General features: G+C 44.4%; 1 pseudogene across 1 annotated transcript in view; it reads left to right on the top strand.

The window, feature by feature from the left end:
• The window catches only part of LOC308163883, a 40,173-nt pseudogene extending 32,559 nt beyond the window's left edge, over positions 1-7,614 (top strand). The window contains exons 10-13 of the transcript in view: positions 2,341-2,541; positions 6,020-6,215; positions 6,934-7,043; positions 7,587-7,614. The product of the transcript in view is annotated as an uncharacterized misc_RNA (transcript). The remainder of the gene's footprint in view (positions 1-2,340; positions 2,542-6,019; positions 6,216-6,933; positions 7,044-7,586) is intronic.
• The last annotated feature ends 10,167 nt before the right edge of the window (positions 7,615-17,781 follow it).

The raw sequence follows: 17,781 nt of genomic DNA, 5'->3' as shown, positions 1-17,781 counted from the left end.
TTCCATACCATTGGTCGGCCAACTCAAAAAAAAAAAAATATATAATAATAATCTGATACATGAGAAAGGTCAAAGGTCAAAGATGGTGCCAACATATCTCCAAATGGCCTAAACATATAGGTGTCCGCCTAAACATACCTGTACTAAAACAGGTACAAAGTTGCATTTGCTCACATTACTAGCATCAACTTTGGCACAAGTACTAATAAGACCCTGGAGTACTGATTCCTAGATGATTTGGGCTTGGTTATCAGGTTTCCAAGGTGATATTCACTGTAAAAGCTGTTGTTTTTTTAGGCGGAGACTGAATTTGAGATGTTTTATAATGTTCTAGCTCTATTTACTCTGACACAGTAACATAGATTTTGATTCTGACACTTCTACAGCCACCCCACAGGTGTTAGCTTTCATTTGATAACAAGATCATTATGAAGGCCCTTGTGATTGTGGAGATATTCTATATTCACTGTGGGCATGTCATTTCGAGCAGAAAACCAGAAAAATGAGGTGGATAAGAAGAGGTTAAATCCAAACATTGAGATATTCATTCATACAATGATGTCTATGAAAGGATGTTGATTGATGAGTTTTTACACAGTCAAATTATCAAATGTAGTAACTTTCACTGTCATTTTAATAGAATAGCAGGTGATTGCCAAATCATGTTACCTTACCTAAAGGTGTCAGGGCTCCGCTTGTCCGGGACAAGTACATTTTATGTTCGGACAAGTGGACTTCCTCCTGCAGTTGTCCGATGGACAAGTCAAAACAAAAAAACAAATCAATATGTATTAATATCTGCAAACATTAATTCCTCCTTCCGATCTGAATAGTAAAAAAAAATAGCAAGCAAAGCGATGCCGCGCCTCATTCTCGCTATTTCAGTCTCTCCTAGTTCGTTATCGTCATAGTTCGTAAATTCGCTCAGAGCGCCAGAGCGCACACTGCGTTCAACGTCATAAAGTAATTTGATTGGACAAAAGGCATTCCATGAGTGCTGATCATATTCCAGAGCGAGTTTACGAACGCAGCCATAGTGTTGTGGGTCTCCTGTCACTAGTGCCATTCACGTGAACGCGTATTCGCTTCTTCTCAATGCCGCTTATTTTCATGTAGTTCGATGCGATCGTATATTTTAGGTTTGAAGTTTTAAGACCAGCACATCGCAATACGAACTTCAGAATGACACTAATGATAGATTTCTCAATTTGAATATAGGCTACTATCCAAAAGCTAGCAAATACGATTGCTTCCATTGGGGAGGGACTGTAGTTACAAACATTTTTTGTAAATATTCCTAGATATGCATCCCTTTTGTGGCCAATCTTAATCTAAAAGGGTTAGGGTTAGGGTAATCACTGATTACCCCTACGTTTTTAAATAATTACAAAATATTGTTTAATGAATACATTTGAAAATTAAGGATACATCATTATCAAATCAATAGTAGTCAAATGTGTTATTTGCATACACATACACTCACTGGCCACTTCATTAGGCACACCTTGGGGTTGGACCCCCTCTTTTGCCTTCAGAACTGCCTTAATTCTTCGTGGCATAGATTCAACAAGGTGCTGGAAACATTCCTCAGAGATTTTGGTCCATATTGACACTATAATATCACGCAACAGCCCGTCTGGCACCAACAACCATGCCAGGTTCAAAGTCACTTAAATCACCTTTATTTCCCATTCTGATGCTGGTTTGAACTTCAGCAGATCGTCTTGACCATATCTACTGTACATGCCTAAATGCATTGAGTTGCTGCCACATGATTGGCTGATTAGATAGTTGCGTTAACAAGCAGTTGAAAAGGTGTACCTAATGAAGTGGCCGGTGAGAGTATAATATATTATTATTCATATTATTGCTTTTTCAAAATCTTTGGATTTGGACAAGTAACTTGAGCTCTAGGACAAGTAAAAGATAAGTTCACTTGTCCGAAGGACAAGTACCTGAAAAAGCTTAATGTCAAGCCCTGGGTGTCCTTCACATAATATGTATGAGGTAGGAGTAGTTTTAGGACACATCTAGAGAGAGACAGTCTGTAGAGATACAGGCCCGCGTGGAGGAGGAAACAGAGAGAAAGAAGCTAGAACACACACACACACACACACACACACACACACACACATATGTAAACAGACAGACACACACAGCACTCATGATATGTATGCTTGCATGGAGGCAGAGAAAGACAGTAGCTAGAGGGGTAACACACACACACACACACACACACACACACACACTTCTCAAATGAATTGCATCTTCCTGACGTGCCCTCATAACTCAATATACAATATCTGATCTCCGTCTTCATCTCTTCATCTCCTCACCCAGGCTGCTGCAGGCAGAGGAGGAGAAGAGGAGGCAGTGTCGGCTCCTCCAGGAGCAGCAGGAGGCGTTGGGGCGTGTCAGCCCAAGGGAAGAGGTCCCAGAAGGGTTAGGGTTAGGGTTAGGGTTAGGGGTCCCAGAAGGGTTAGGGTTAGGGTTAGAAGGGGCTAAGAAGGAGCGGGAGTTCCCCTCAGCCCTCCACTGCGTGTATACATATATATCCTAAAAACCACAGTATTTAAGATCTTTAAATCTATAAAGATTGATGTTTATTGCACTAAATAAGCACAATTAGGGCTGGGTTCAAAAAATCGATTTCCCGATTCTGAATCGATCTTCATGTTTCGGATCCTCTTTTCCATGTTTCACGTCAGGGTGATGCCTCAATAAGTGGTTCCGTAGATTTGTGGTGTTTCCACTAAATTTAACCTCCACTGCGCACAGCTTACATATGGCTTTGCTTTTGTCCTGCTCATCTCTATCGCCATAATTTGTACATGCAAAATGCACCCAGACATCTGCCTTTAAGCCTGGTGGTGACTTGTGTCCCTGCCATCGCCATGTTTTTAGATTTTACAGTGTTGAGACCTCTCGTTGCGTGAGATATGATAAATTCTTGTAGCGTGAGATCTGGCCACGAGATCTCGTTGCGGGTTGAAGCTGCAAGCAGGAAAATGCATGAAAGATCGATCTCGGGATTTATGAATCGATAATCGCTCATTCAATGAAGATCGATTCAGAATCGGGAAATCGATTTTTTTGAACCCAGCCCTAGCAATTAATATTTATGTAAAAAATAAATATATTTGCATGAATATCAATATGATAGGCTATGTACAGTAAAGATATATGTATATAGTGTGATGCGTACAGGACAAGGACGAATAAGATATGTGCAGTGTGCACGTATCCTTTGTGTGCACTCCTTCATAATACGTGAGAGGCAATATTTCTTATGTCGGTGGAAATGGTATCCATTTCAAAGCGTTTCTCCTCTTTCATCCTTCTGCCAGCGGAGTCGCAGTTGCTCATTTCTCCAGTTACTATGCGTACGCATGGGTCCCAGTGTGCTTAGAGGTGCGCACAGTTTCACGCCAAGTTCCTTTTTTATATATATTATGCAAATAAGCATAATATAATATAAATTTAATTTTAATATATAAATTTGAGACAGTCCTGAGGGATATGTGATGTCTTGTTTACCGATAGGCTATGTTTGTAGCCCCTTTATTTACACTGGCTGCAGTAAAGCACGTTAAAAAGCACTTTTTGTAGTGTCTGATTTAGCAAAATGTTGGTCAATGATGTTCATTTATGTTCCAATAAGAAGTACATTCATGTAACTGCTTTGGAGTCAATTCTTAATGTAAACATTGATATGTTTAACAATGCTACATGTTATAGGGTTCCTTGAACCATTTATAGCATTAGTTCTGAGAATCTCTTCATATTCAAGGAAACATGATATTGTAACTAAATCGAATCGGAATCGAATTGAATCAAATCGAATCGTGAATCGAATCGGGAGCTGTGAATCGGAATCGAATAGTTTTGGGAAATCAGTGGCGATACCCAGCCCTAAGCACAATCAACAATTCTTAGCACATAGTGATAATTACATGTCAGATTATCAATATTAGATATGTTTTGCTATCAACAAAACATAGCCAAAAGTCTCTGCCAAACATTCATGTGAAAACTGATATTATTATATTTGCTCTACAGCAGTCGGTGAGTCAGTTCAACCATTCTTCCTGTTCTAAAATGGTAATTGTATGCCTGCTATATTCATGGAATAAAACGTATGTCACCCCATTATTCTATCCAGACTGTTTGAGTCTAGTTTCCTCCTTGTAGCTACAGTATCAGTGCACCCAGGTGGCAGGTTGCAGGTTATGATGTTGTCCACATGAGGGCGCTGGTGACCCCACTGCTTTTCCATTCCATGGAGTGGAATGTTACTGTGCTGCTACACAGCTGGATACATTCATCAATAATAGGAGGCCTTTCATTTATTTAAATACATTGGAAAATATAACATAGTTTTTTATACTGCTGCTGAAACAATTCGGAGTGCCAGATGTGTGATAGTTTCAACCACTGAATAGGAAATATTCTCATGTGCTTCTGGATTCGCCAATTCGCTTTGTGTTGTGCTGACGACAATTGACCACCAGATGGCGCCATGCCTCCTGTTTCTGCTATATGGCCGTGATGATAGCGCCCTCACGTGTTTATACATTAGTATTGCAGTGTATCAGATGAGTGCTACGTAAATGAATGAATGAATGGTCTTTATTGTCATTAATACAGTACAGGTACCATACAACGAAATTTAGGAGGGGGGGGCTCCCCTGGTGCTTGTAAAAAAGACTAAAAAACAAGAAGGGAAAATAGCTGGTTGACATAAATAAAGGCTATGTACACTATCTACTATACTATACTACTATACTATACAATAAAACACTGTGCTGTACTCTATGCTATGCTATAAATATCATAACATGTCCTTTATCTGAACCTTATGTACACAAGGGTTGTCATATTGCACATAGTATTGTTGCACATTCATTTAAAGTGTCGCAGTTTGCAGGTTTGAAATGTTCACAGTTGTGTTTCAGTATTGCACTTGATTACAATCTAGTAGCTGCCATCAAATTGTCTAGATTGTCCAGGGCCAAGAACCTAGGTCTTTGCTGTGTTCAGGGCCTGATTGGCCCTAGGGTAGAAGCTGAGCTTCAGTCTATTTGTCCGTGCGAACATGGTCCTGAACCGCCTGCCTGAGCGCAGCCGAACAAAGTGTTCGTTCCCAGGGTGGGATGGGTCTCTGGAGATCTTGGAGGCCTTCCTGAGGCAGCGTGTGTTGTACAGCTCTTCCAGAGAGGGGAGGGGGGCGCCGATGATCTTCTGGGCCGATCTCACGACTCTCTGTAGCGCTTTCCTCTCTGCGGCTGTGCAGCTGGAGAACCACACGCAGATGCAGTAGGTGAGGATGCTCTCCACTGTGCAGCGGTAGAAGGTCACAAGCAGCTCCTGTCTGAGGTGGTATTTCCTGAGGACTCGCAGTTAAACAGTATTGTTCATTCAATGTACATTGTTTTGATCTCAATCATTTAAAATAAATAATGTTAACTCATTCATAAAGACAAGTGTAGTGAATCCAGAACCTGAGATAAGGAGATCAGCGAGAGAGAGAAAGCCTGTGTGAGTGTAAAGTCTGTACTAGTAGGATCTACCAATGCTCACTCAGCTACGCAACAGTTTGCCAAACACTACACTAGTGATCATGCATGATGGTGTCATTCTTTTGCCCAGTGCAAGTCATGTATGCCTATAGTATCACTCTTTCTGCCCATTGATTAATTTGTATAAATGTTGTTTAGTTTGAGGAAGTGCACGGGGGCGTGACAGATGATTGAATGAGTGAGAGGAAACCACAGACACCTGTGGCAGAGTTGGCTGTGTGTTTGGAGAGCATGCGACAACGACGTATTACTATCTTGTTATTTAAGTTTGGACTGTTGTTTGACGTTTAGCAATTTCAGGTTTTTGTTTCAGTTTAAAGGGTTAGCCGGTTTGTTATTTTTCATTCATGATAAACGTGTACCGTGTACAACGTTCTGCCTGCTACCGGAGCAGCGACTTGTACCCCAGACTGAACCAGAGGAGTGTTATCCACATCCAGACTGAACCAGAGGATTGTTATCAGACTGAACCAGAGGATTGTTATCAGACTGAACCAGAGGAGTGTTATCAGACTGAACCAGAGGATTGTTATCCACATGGCTGCCGTCAGGACTGAGTCCGCGTGTGCAACGCGTCAGACCAACTCATCTGACTTCGTCGCTACCAGATCTGCTTCACCTCCACATGGTACCTTAGTGAGTTATTGGGAGTTACAGTATCAGTGATACCCCGGACTTATCTTTCTTTCATATGTGCACCAACAAAAGCCAAGCGCTTGGGAGACCTCAAACTGTGAATCTACAACTCTGGACTTTCTTTATTATTTTTCATTGATTGTAGTAAGGTTTGTGGTTGTTTCAACTTCATTGTTATTTTTGTTTTGCATACACACACACACACACAAACACACACACATACCAGCTTACATACCAACACATGGCCTACACATAGTATAGCACACACATAGTGTAGCTCACAGCATATACCTAAAATAAAAAAAACATATTTTTGCTATTCCTTCTAAATTGCTGTCCTTTGTATTTTGTTTATATATGGGTTTATATGCTTACTTGGTTTATGGGGACTTACAATTACAATTACATACACTTATCTGATTTGTTTGTAAACAATAAGAGAGTTAGTCAGTTCACCATCAACAGCTAAGACTCATAATCCTGTTACATCTTAATTTATTGAAATAGTACCTCAGGAGAGGGTTACACAAGAAACAGGGACACTGATTTTCTTCACCCTTTGTGTGAAACATACGTTATACGAAATCAGTGGTCAGGACCAGGAGTACTCGTCGTTATTGTGTGTGTGTGTGTGTGTGTGTGTGTGTGTGTGTGTGTGTGTGTGTGTGTGTGTGTGTGTGAGAGATTGCATGTCCACCTGTGCGTTTGTCTTTGCTAGGGTCTGGTGTTGGGAGTGTATGAGAAAGAGGAGGCGGAGGATGGCCTTGATCTGAAGGAGGCAGCGGCAGGGTTCCACCTGTCTGGAAAACTCACAGAACTGCTGAACTTGTGAGTCTGCTGCACTGACATGATCTGTGATGTGCTGCTTAGTTAAGTTCATTCCTGTTTCAGCATGATATCAGGTTCTTAAAAACAGAATCTGAATTATTTTGCTGTTTTATATAAAATGTCAATGTTGAATAAATAAGCCAATTCAAAATGCTATAAATGTCTTTGATAAAATGCTGGCTGTATCTGACAAACCTGCATCTAACCCTAACCCTGCATCTGACAAAAGTGCATTTGTTGAATAGTTTTTTTGATAACCACCTAATGGAATCAGGTAAAGCATTCCACAGCTTGACAGCCCGATAAGAAAACATTCTTTTACCAGTTACAAGCCTAGTTCTGCGTAGTACATAACCATTTGTGTTAGCTGCTCTTGTGTTAACCAAGTGTCTCTTTCACCTGCTGGAACCTGCTTTTCTCAAAACACAATTCTGTCCTGTGTTTTATTATTTGTGTTGGGATGAGAGAGAAGACTCACACATACATACTTTCACTCCCACACTCCCACACACACTCAGACTATTCCATGTGTGATGTTCCCAGTGTGGACTCTGTGAAGGACAGAACCTGAGTATGTGTGTGAGTATGTGTGTGTGTGTGTGCGTGTGTGAGAGTGTGTGTATGTGTGTGTGTGTGTGTGTGTGTGTGTGTGAGTATGTGTGTGTATGTGTGTGTATGTGTGTGTGTGTGAGTGTGAGTGTGTGTGTGTGTGTGTGTGTGTGTGTCTGTGTGTGTGTGTGTGTGTGTGTGTGTGTGTGAGTATGTGTGTGTGTGAGTATGTGTGTGTGTGTGTGTGTGTGTGTGTGAGTATGTGTGTGTCTGTGTGTGTGTGTGTGTGTGTGTGTGTGTGTGCCCTCAGGGCGGGGCTTCCCCAGGACCCAAATATGTATGTTTGAGTGGTTAGTCAGGGTTATATATTATATATATATATATGTATGTTTGAGTGGTTAGGGTTATATATTATATATATATATATATACTGTATATGTATGAGTGGTTAGTCAGGGTTATATATTATATTATAGGCTTCGGGCTAACAGCTGCTCGCCCTGCTTGGAGTAAGGCCACAGCACCAGAACGGAGGAAGATGGTGGTGGAGGAAGTACACCATCAGGAGGAGGCTGGAAGATGGGCCAAGGCAGTCTCTCTTGCCAAGCAGGGACAGTGGACGCGATGGGACAGTGTGGAGAGGAGGAAGATTAGCTGGAAGGACATGTGGGCCATGGAAGCGAGGCAGTTGAGCTTTATTATCAGAGCTACATACGACGTCCTTCCAACACCAGGTAACCTTGGCCAGTGGTATGGTGAAGACCCGGGGTGTGCCCTTTGTTCCACGCCAGCCACCCTCAGGCACATTCTTTCAGGATGCAAAACTAGTCTTGCCCAAGGACGCTACACGTGGCGTCACAACCAAGTCCTGAAGATCTTTGCATCCACCCTGGAGGACAAACGAGCTGCCACCAACTCCCTACCGCCATCAGCATCCAACCACCAACAGGCAATTACCTTTGTCCATGAGGGGGCAAAGGTTACCAGGAGCAGCTCGACACCATCTGAGCGAGGCCAGCTACGGTTGGCCCGCGACTGGAAGATGCTGACTGATATTGGACGACAGCTTGTGTTTCCTAAAGAGATCGCCATAACCACGCTGAGACCTGACTTGGTTCTCTGGTCCCCTTCTCTAAAAAAGGTGTACATCATTGAACTAACCGTACCCTGGGAGGACGCAGTGGATGAAGCTTACGAGCGGAAACATCTACGCTATGCTGAGCTCGCCGCCGAAGCACAACACCGCGGCTGGAACACTGAAGTCCGCCCAGTGGAGGTGGGGTGCAGAGGGTTTGTGGCTGTTCCGATTCTCCAAACCCTTTTCTCGACTCCATTAAAGTCCATTAAAAGGGAGAGTGGCAGGCTCAGCTTTAAAAGGCCTACAGTCAGGTAGCGTGGCCGAGCGGTCTAAGGTGCTGGATTTAGGCTCCAGTCTCTCTGGAGGCGTGGGTTCAAATCCCACCGCTGCCGTCTTTAAAGAAGCTGTCCCAATACAAGCTAGGCATTATATAACTAATAGCACTGTGATCTCCATCAATAGAATTTAGTATTCTTCTCCAGCTTAAAAACTCAGCTCCCTCATCTTGCTAGGCTATTGGCCTAGTCCCTTTTCTCATCAGATCCTTAAACCCAGAAAGAGTTTTGACTATCTTCTGCTGGGACTAAGGGGTAGAGTGGCCGAGCGGTCTAAGGCGCTGGATTCAATCAGTGTGAGTGGGAGCAGGTGTGATTGCCTGAGCTCAGAGGACTGCTGTTTGAGAGTGAAAACGTTTTGCTTGTTTAATTCTTTGTTTTCTGTTTATGCGTATTTGTTTTTTTCAATTTAATTTCGGTTTTGTTTTGGAGTGCGTTCCCCCGACAGCTTAGTGCTGGTTGGGGGACGTAAATCGCTTTTTTCTTGACTGATAATGGATAATAAACATGGAACGGATAAGACAACGACAAGTGATGATGGCATAAACGGGAAAACAACAATGTACGGAAAAGATCTGACGGTAGGAGTGGAGATTGTCGGGGAGGATAAAGTAACAATGATGGAGTTATTGCGTGGGATAAAGGCAGTATGTGGGACTGTAATCGGCTGTCGATACAAGTCACCCGGAAAATATGAAGTGACAATGAGCCATTTGAAGGGAAAGGAGAAGCTGATAGATGGGTTCAAAATCAAAAACAGTAGAATACTGGCAAGAGACATGAACAAAAATGAACTAGTCGTATCATTCATGAACTTACCAGTTTATATAGAGGACAGTGACATTCTGGATAAATTACACCTATGGAGGGTAAACGCGGTTTCCCCAATTAAGAGGAGGATGTGGCCGGGGACTGAGATAGTGGACGGGACCAGATTCTGCAAGGTGGAGTTCACCGATCAGGTCCAGTCCCTGCCATACACGACGAAATTTTCGACGCTGGAGGGCACGGAATATTTCCGCCTTATCCATGACAGGCAAAAGAGGGTGTGTCGTCTGTGCATCAAGGAGGGGCATGTGATCCGCGAGTGTCCAGAATTCATTCAGGCGCGGATCTATGGGTGGGCCTGGGTGGGCCTAGGCCCGCCCAGATTGACAGCTGGCCCACCCAGTCAGATTCATAAAAAAAACATATTTTTTTATAATAAAATATTTTTAAAGTTTAATTTTCACTAACTAACTGTAATGTGAATAGTTTTGTCTTGGAAATGATTAAAAGTATGTATTAATACTAATAATATTCAACTTCCTCTCTTACGTTTACATTGCTTCCTCTTTTACGTTTACTCTGATTGTTCAGTTGACCTTGACCAGTTGTTCAGTGTGCGCGCTACGATGGCAGCTAACATTGTCCCGCTTTCTTAAAAAGCCACGTCTGGAAGTCAGTGAAAATAATGAACGTTTGGACCAGGCCTTGTCTAGAAATCTTATTTATTCACAATAACAGATGATGACGCCACACGCTGACGTGCGGAGAGTCCGAGACAGCGCTGTAATAGTTCGGTGAAGTATATTTTTTATGAGACTTTCCAAGATTAAAACGAAGAGGGAAACATTTGTGTGGAACAACATTGTGTATGCCTTCACTGGATATAATAATATAATACAATAGAAGCACACAACTTTACACAACAATATATGTGTATACACCAGTTTACGTAAATCCCCTAATAAGCAGCGTTAGGTTTTGTAATAAAATGATGGATCACCACAACTGGTCCGAGCCAGGTACATGTATGATTCAACTTGAGCTTTCGGTTTGCACTGGACTGTCAACACCCACAGTTAAAAGCTTGCAAATGATAATACAGGCATTTCTTATTACAATTTCTATACTTGGTCCTCCATAGTTGATGGTTATTGGTTAATTCGTTGACTATTGCGGGCACTTGAATGCCTTGCGTGTGTGTATTATAATAACTTGTTTGGCTGTCCGTTGCATTCTCTGGGTAGACAGGTACTTTATTTATTTTCCGTTCGTTTCATGGTCTGCATAGTGATCTCCTCCAGTCCCTGCTAGTATTTTGCGTGCGTGCGTGCGTGTGCGTGTGTGTGCGTGTGTGTGCATGCGTGTTGGTCGTACCCAAATGTTTCGAGCACCCACGGGCAGAAACATAAATCGGCGCCTATGATCGCGAGCCCGGTTGTGTTCCATCCATCTGGCTGCTCATACATAGGTCTAAAACGTGCGGTGATGAGTTTCACTCAGGCCCACCCAGATTTTTCCAGGCCTACCCATCAGCCACTTTCTGTATCCGCCACTGATTCATATGCCACAATTGCTGCGAGCAGGGGCATTATAAAAGGGAATGTCCCCTCACCATGTGCAAGGGCTGCTGGAGACAACCGCGGGACTGCAAATGCGGAGCGGAGGAGGAGGGCGAGCAGACCGGGCAGGAAAGTGGAGCAGCACCAGAGGCGGAGGAGGAGGAGGGCGATCAGACCGGGCAGGAAAGTGAAGCAGCACCAGAGGCAGACGGAGAGGGGGACATGCCAGACCTGGAGAGCAGTGATGCGGAGGAGGGCGGAGAGGGTGAGGAAGACCCAAGGATGACGGGAGCGGACCAGATGGGTGACACCTATGACGATGTTACGGTGGAGGACGGCCAGACGCAGGAGGATTCGCAGACGGGCGGAGTGGGGGTCGGCAAGGCGCCTACCCCGTCCCAGGGCGAAGACTCCGGTGGGTCGGGTGTGCGGGTCGCTGTCTCCGGAGGCCTGGTCTTTGGGACAGGTGGGACCCCAGTGGTGACAGGCTCGGCCCGAGTGACGCCGAGGGAGTATGCGGTGGAGATGGAGACAGGAGGAGCTGCTGGGAGACAACCTACCACCTCGTTGGGAAAGCGCCCCCTTGCTGAGGAGGGAGGAGGAGAAGGAGAGAAAGACAGAAGGAAGAAGAAAGGTGAGCCAACAAAATGATGGGGTGCATTGCTTTTCTTCTCTATCTATTCATGCTGATAGCATCATTTAATGCAAATGGATTAAGAAAGGACTTAAAAATGCAGATGATGATTCTATCAGTAAAGGCGGACATATTATGTGTACAAGAGACACATTGGACGGTGGACAGCATGATACATGTGAAAAAGTACTGGTCGGAGAAGATTATTGTGAATCATGGGACTGAGAGATCTTGTGGAGTGGCAATTCTGGCCAGGAATGTGACTAAAATGAAGAGTATTTATAATGACGGTGGTGGGAGACTCCTTGGGGTAGAGTTTGAGCATAATAATGAAACGTACCAACTATTTAATATATATGCACCAAATAATAAGAGGGAGAGGAAGGATTTTTTTTGTTAAATTAAAACCATTATGTCAGGGGAAATGTTTAGTTATTGGAGACTTTAATGTACACTGTACAAGGCTAGACACTTCATGTTTTAGGCAAGATATGTCTAGGAATGTTTTGTTTGATTTAATAGAGGAAAATATTTTGGTTGATTGTTGGAGGGCAGGGAATGCAAATGCACAACAGAGCTCTAGAAGACAGGTGGTGATGGGAGAAATGAAATGGAGTAGAATTGATTTGTGTTTAGTTAAGAATGATATTTTGGGGTGTATTAACAGGGTAGATTATAATTTTACTGGTCTGAGTGACCATGCAGTGCTTAAAGTGAATATGGGGGTGGGAAGGGAGGAAAGAGGGGGAGGGGTGTGGTGCTTAAATTCTAGCATGCTAAGGGAGGAGTTGTTGCAGTGTAGGGTGGGGGGATGTATTGTGAGGGAATTGGAAGATCCATTGATGGAAACTGATATTTGTAAATGGTGGGAGAATGTGAAAAGAAAAATACGGACAGTGTGTGTGAGATATGCACGGCAAAGGAGTTTTTTGCAGAAACAAGAGGGGAGGGAATTACAAGAACGATTGGAAACAGAATTTAAATTATGCGCGCAAAATCCAAATCATGATGTAGCTGAATATTTGAAAATTGAGGGGGAATTGGGTCAGTGTGTTAAGAGGAAATTTGAGGGAGCCATGGTGAGGAGCAGAGCAAAGTATGCGCTGGAGGGAGAAAAGAGCACTTCCTTCTTTCTGGGGTTGGAGAAGAAGAGACAGGAAAGAAACTATATTAGGGAGTTAGAAAATGAGAAGGGGGAGAAGGTGGGAGATTATGTGGGTCTGTTAGGGGTGGTAGAGGATTATTATAAAAAACTTTTACAAAAACAGGGCAGTGATCAGGAGAGAGTGAGGGAGGTGCTGGGGCATGTAGAGGCCAAGATAGCAGAGGAGGAAAAAAAGATGTGTGACAATGGGATTTTGTTGGAAGAGATAGTAACAGCTATCAAACAAATGCAATCAAATAAAAGCCCGGGGATAGATGGTCTGACCAATGAATTTTACAAGACCTTTGTAGAGATATTGGCGCCGATATTGTTGAGGGTTTTTAATGGGATGGAAGAGGGGCAGGAGGTGCCGGACTCAATGGCTACTGGGATTTTAACCATTTTATATAAAGAAAAGGGGGATAAAGTAAGTTTAGACAATTACAGGCCTATAACGTTGTTAACAAGCGACTATAAAATCCTAACCAAGGTACTTTCAAATAGGATGAAGAGGGTCATGGGGACAATAATATCGCCAACACAAGCCTACAGCGTCCCGGGCAGGGATAGAGTTGACACAATCTGCACAGTAAGGGATGTAGTGGATAGTATGGGGAATAGTGAGGAGGGGGGGATTATGCTTAGTTTAGATTTAAATAAGGCTTTTGATAGGGTGGAGCACGATTTTTTATTTTCAACAATGGAGAGATTGAATTTTGGGCATAGGATGGTTAACTGGGTGAAGTTATTGTATAGTAAAGCAAAGAGTTGTGTCAAGGTAAATGGGAGCCTAACTGACTGCTTTCCGTTGGAGAGGTCAGTGAGGCAGGGCTGTCCTCTTTCAGCTCTGCTGTATGCCATCTCGGCAGAGCCGTTGGCATGCCTGGTGAAGGCAGATGTCAAATTAAAAGCAGTGGAAATACCATTCCAAGGAAAAAGTCTCATCCACCAATATAGGAGATTTCAATCATGTCGACCTGAAGGCAGTACTACCCAAGTTCTATCAGCATGTGAAATGTGCAACAAGAGGAGAAAAAACACTGGACAAGGTATACACCAACATCAAACGTGCTTACAAGGCTAGTCCGCTAGCTCATCTAGGCATGTCTGACCATGTGTCAATCCTCCTGATCCCTGCATACACTACCATGGGGAAAAGTGCTCCCATCACCACTAAGACTGTCAGAACCTGGCCAGAAGGGTCCGCTCCACTGCAGATCTGCCTAAATGACACCCCATGGCAGGAATATGAGCATGAGGACCTGGAACAGTACACGTCGTCGGTTCTGAACCACATAGTGAACTGCACCAACTCAGTCACCGTGGACAAACGTGTCCGGGTCTACCCCAACACGAAGCCATGGATGACTGGGAAAGTCCAAAAACTGATCAACGAGAGGGACAACGCCTTCTTCGCAGGGAAGAGCACACCGCTGTACAGCACCACCAGGGCTAACCTAAAGCGCGGAATCAAAGCGGCCAAGGCAGACCACAGAGAGAAGATTGAGGAATGCCTCCTGAGCAACGACTCCAGGCGGATGTGGCAGGGGGTTCAGCAGATGACAAACTTCAGAGCCAACAGGCTCACAGCCGCAGAGGACGACCCCCTGCTGGTGGGAAAACTGAACACCTTCTACGCCCGGTTCGACGAGGGGCGAACGGAAGTAACCACAACACAAACACCACTCTCTCCAGCTCTCAGCAGCCTCACCCTCACAGAGCATGAAGTGAGACGCGTACTGAAGGCGGTGGACCCCAGGAAAGCCTCGGGGCCGGATGGCGTCCTGGGACGGGTGCTGAGGGACTGCGCCGACCAGCTGGCCGGGGTTTTCACCAACATCTTCAACCAGTCCCTGTCCCAGGCCACCATCCCACCCTGCCTGAAAACCTCAACTATCATCCCAGTCCCGAAGAAAAGCACGGTGAGCTGCCTAAACGACTACCGCCCGGTGGCACTCACACCAATCATCATGAAGTGCTTCGAGAAACTAGTCCGGGCCCACATACTCACACGCCTCCCGCCCAACCTGGATCCATACCAGTTCGCCTACAGAGCCCACAGGTCCACAGAGGACGCCATCGCGACGACTCTCCACGCCACTCTATCCCACCTGGAGAGGGGAAACAGCTACGCGAGACTGCTCTTCGTGGACTTCAGCTCCGCCTTCAACACCATCCTTCCAGACAGGCTAGTGACCAAACTACTAGACCTGGGTCTACCACACTCTATATGTGCGTGGATCAAGGACTTCCTGACCGACCGCCCCCAGAGGGTGCGGGTGGGCCCCCACACCTCCACAGCCCTCAGACTCAGCACTGGGTCCCCCCAGGGCTGCGTGCTAAGCCCCATCCTCTACAACCTCTACACCTACGACTTCACCCCCGTCCACCCCAGCAACTCCATCGTCAAGTTTGCAGACGACACCACCGGTGTGGGATGCATCTCGGGGGGGGGGACGAGGCGGCGTACAGGGATGAGGTAGAGCAACTGAGCAAGCTGTGCAAGGTTAACAACCTGCTGCTGAACAAGTCAAAGACCCAGGAAATCATCGTAGACTTCAGGAGGAAAAAGTCCGAGATCCAGCCCCTGCTCATCGACGGAGAGAGCGTGGAGAGAGTCTCGACCCTCCGATTCCTGGGGATGCACATGCGGGATGACCTGACCTGGAAGGATATCACAAAAGACACCAGCTGCACAACAGCGGAGAGAAATGCGCTACAGAGAGTCATGAGAACAGCACAGAAGATCACCGGCGCCCCCCTCCCCTCTCTGGAAGAGCTGGACAACACACGCTGTCTCAGGAAGGCCTCCAAGATCTCCAGGGACCCGACCCACCCTGGGTACGAACACTTTACCAGGCTGCCCTCGAAAAGGCGGTTCAGGACCTTGGGCGCAAGGACAAACAGACTGAAGAACAGCTTCTACCACAGGGCCGTCCAGGCCCTGAACACAGCAAAGACCTAGGTTCAGGGCCCTGGACAGTCTGGACGGATTGATGGCAGCTGCTGGACTGAAGAAATCAGGTGTAGTGCTGAGGCACAAACATGTACATTTCAAGCCTGCAAACTGCGACACTTTAAATAAATGTGGAATAATACTATTGTGCAATATGACAACCCTAGTCGTCTGTCTGTACAGTATAGTACAGTGGATAGTGTACATAGCCTTTATTTATGTAAACCAGCTCCTTCCCTTCTTGTGATTTTTTTTTCTTCTAAAAGTGTTTTTTTTCCCCTTTCCTAACACCAGGGGAGCCACCCCTCCTAAATTTCGTTGTTTGGTACATGTACTGTAGCAATGACAATAAAGTCCATTCATTCATTCATTCATTCATTCATATGCAGATGACACCACCTTTACGGTTAGGGATACAGATAGCATAGGGAGGATTATGAAGCTGTAAAAGTATATGGGGAAGCTTCGGGGGCGAAAGTGAATATGGGAAAGTCTGAGATAATGTACATTGGGGAGGTAAATAAAGGGAATTTTCCTTTTAAAATAGCAGAGCAGCATATCAGGGTTCTGGGGGTGTTTGTAGGGTCAAATAGTAGTGTAGCGAGGGATATGACATGGACAGGGGTGTTAAATAAATTCAAAAAAACACTGAATTTTTGGAGATTTTGGGATTTAAAATTAAGAGGGAGGGTAATTGTGGTAAATGCCCTATTAATGTCAAAGCTAATATATGTCATGGGGGCGATTGATTTGCCAGAATGGGTGTTAAAGGAGGTGAAGAGTGCTGTGGGGAAGTTTTTGTGGAGGGGGAAAAGTGTGTTGATTGCACATAATACACTGATTGCGGGGTATGAGGAGGGAGGGTTAAAATTGGTGGATTTAGAAAGTAAAAGAAAGGCTTTCCGAATAAAATTATATGACAAGGTGCAATATGGGTGGAAATGATTTTTTTAAGCATTTTATTTCCATTTGTGGGGGGTGTGGGGAAAATGGGTTGTTGATGTGTGTGAAGAAGAGGATGTATTCTAGAATGCCAATGTTTTATCAAGAAGTGTTTGCAGCATGGACGGAGTTCGTTCCGTTTCTGGAATACAAATGTGACACGAGCAATCTGGTGTTAAATCAACCTCTTTTTTTAAATAGGATGTTTTATAATGAAGTGTTTATGGGGGCTGGGGTAAGACAGGTGAAGGATATAGCGTATGAAGTTGTACCTGGGTTTATGCCAAACGAAGCGGTATATGAGTATGTGGCCGAATATGATGAGGATGTGAGAGGGGAGTTGGTGGATCATGTGTGTGAAAATGTAAAGACTAGCCTACCCAGTAGCAGCGGAAGCGGTATGGGGCAAGGTTTTCAAAGATATCAAAGTGAGGAATTTGTGGCAAAATCTAAAAATAAAATACAACAGTATTGAGTGTGAACAGTTAGATTTTCGATTAAGACATAATAGGATTTTTTTCTGTTTTCTGTTTGGGGTATGTGGGAAAAGTTTGCAATGGAATGTGAATCTATTGAATTTTGTGTTGAGTCATGCTAGGCATGCAGTGTGGAGGCGGAGAAATATAGCTCACTTTGAGGAAAGAAAAGTAGATGCTTGGGCTTTATTTGAATCTGCAATGAGAAGAGATGTTTTTTTTATGTTTAAATATTTGAAGAGGGAGGTGTTTGAGAAGGATTTTGTCCGCGGGAGTGGTTTGATTTCTTTAAATAGG

The sequence above is a fragment of the Nansenia antarctica genome, assembly GCF_963989245.1.
Source record: "Nansenia antarctica genome assembly, chromosome: 8".
In the NCBI taxonomy this organism is placed as follows: Eukaryota; Metazoa; Chordata; class Actinopteri; order Argentiniformes; family Microstomatidae; genus Nansenia; species Nansenia antarctica.
This window is presented reverse-complemented; position numbering and strand designations above follow the sequence as displayed.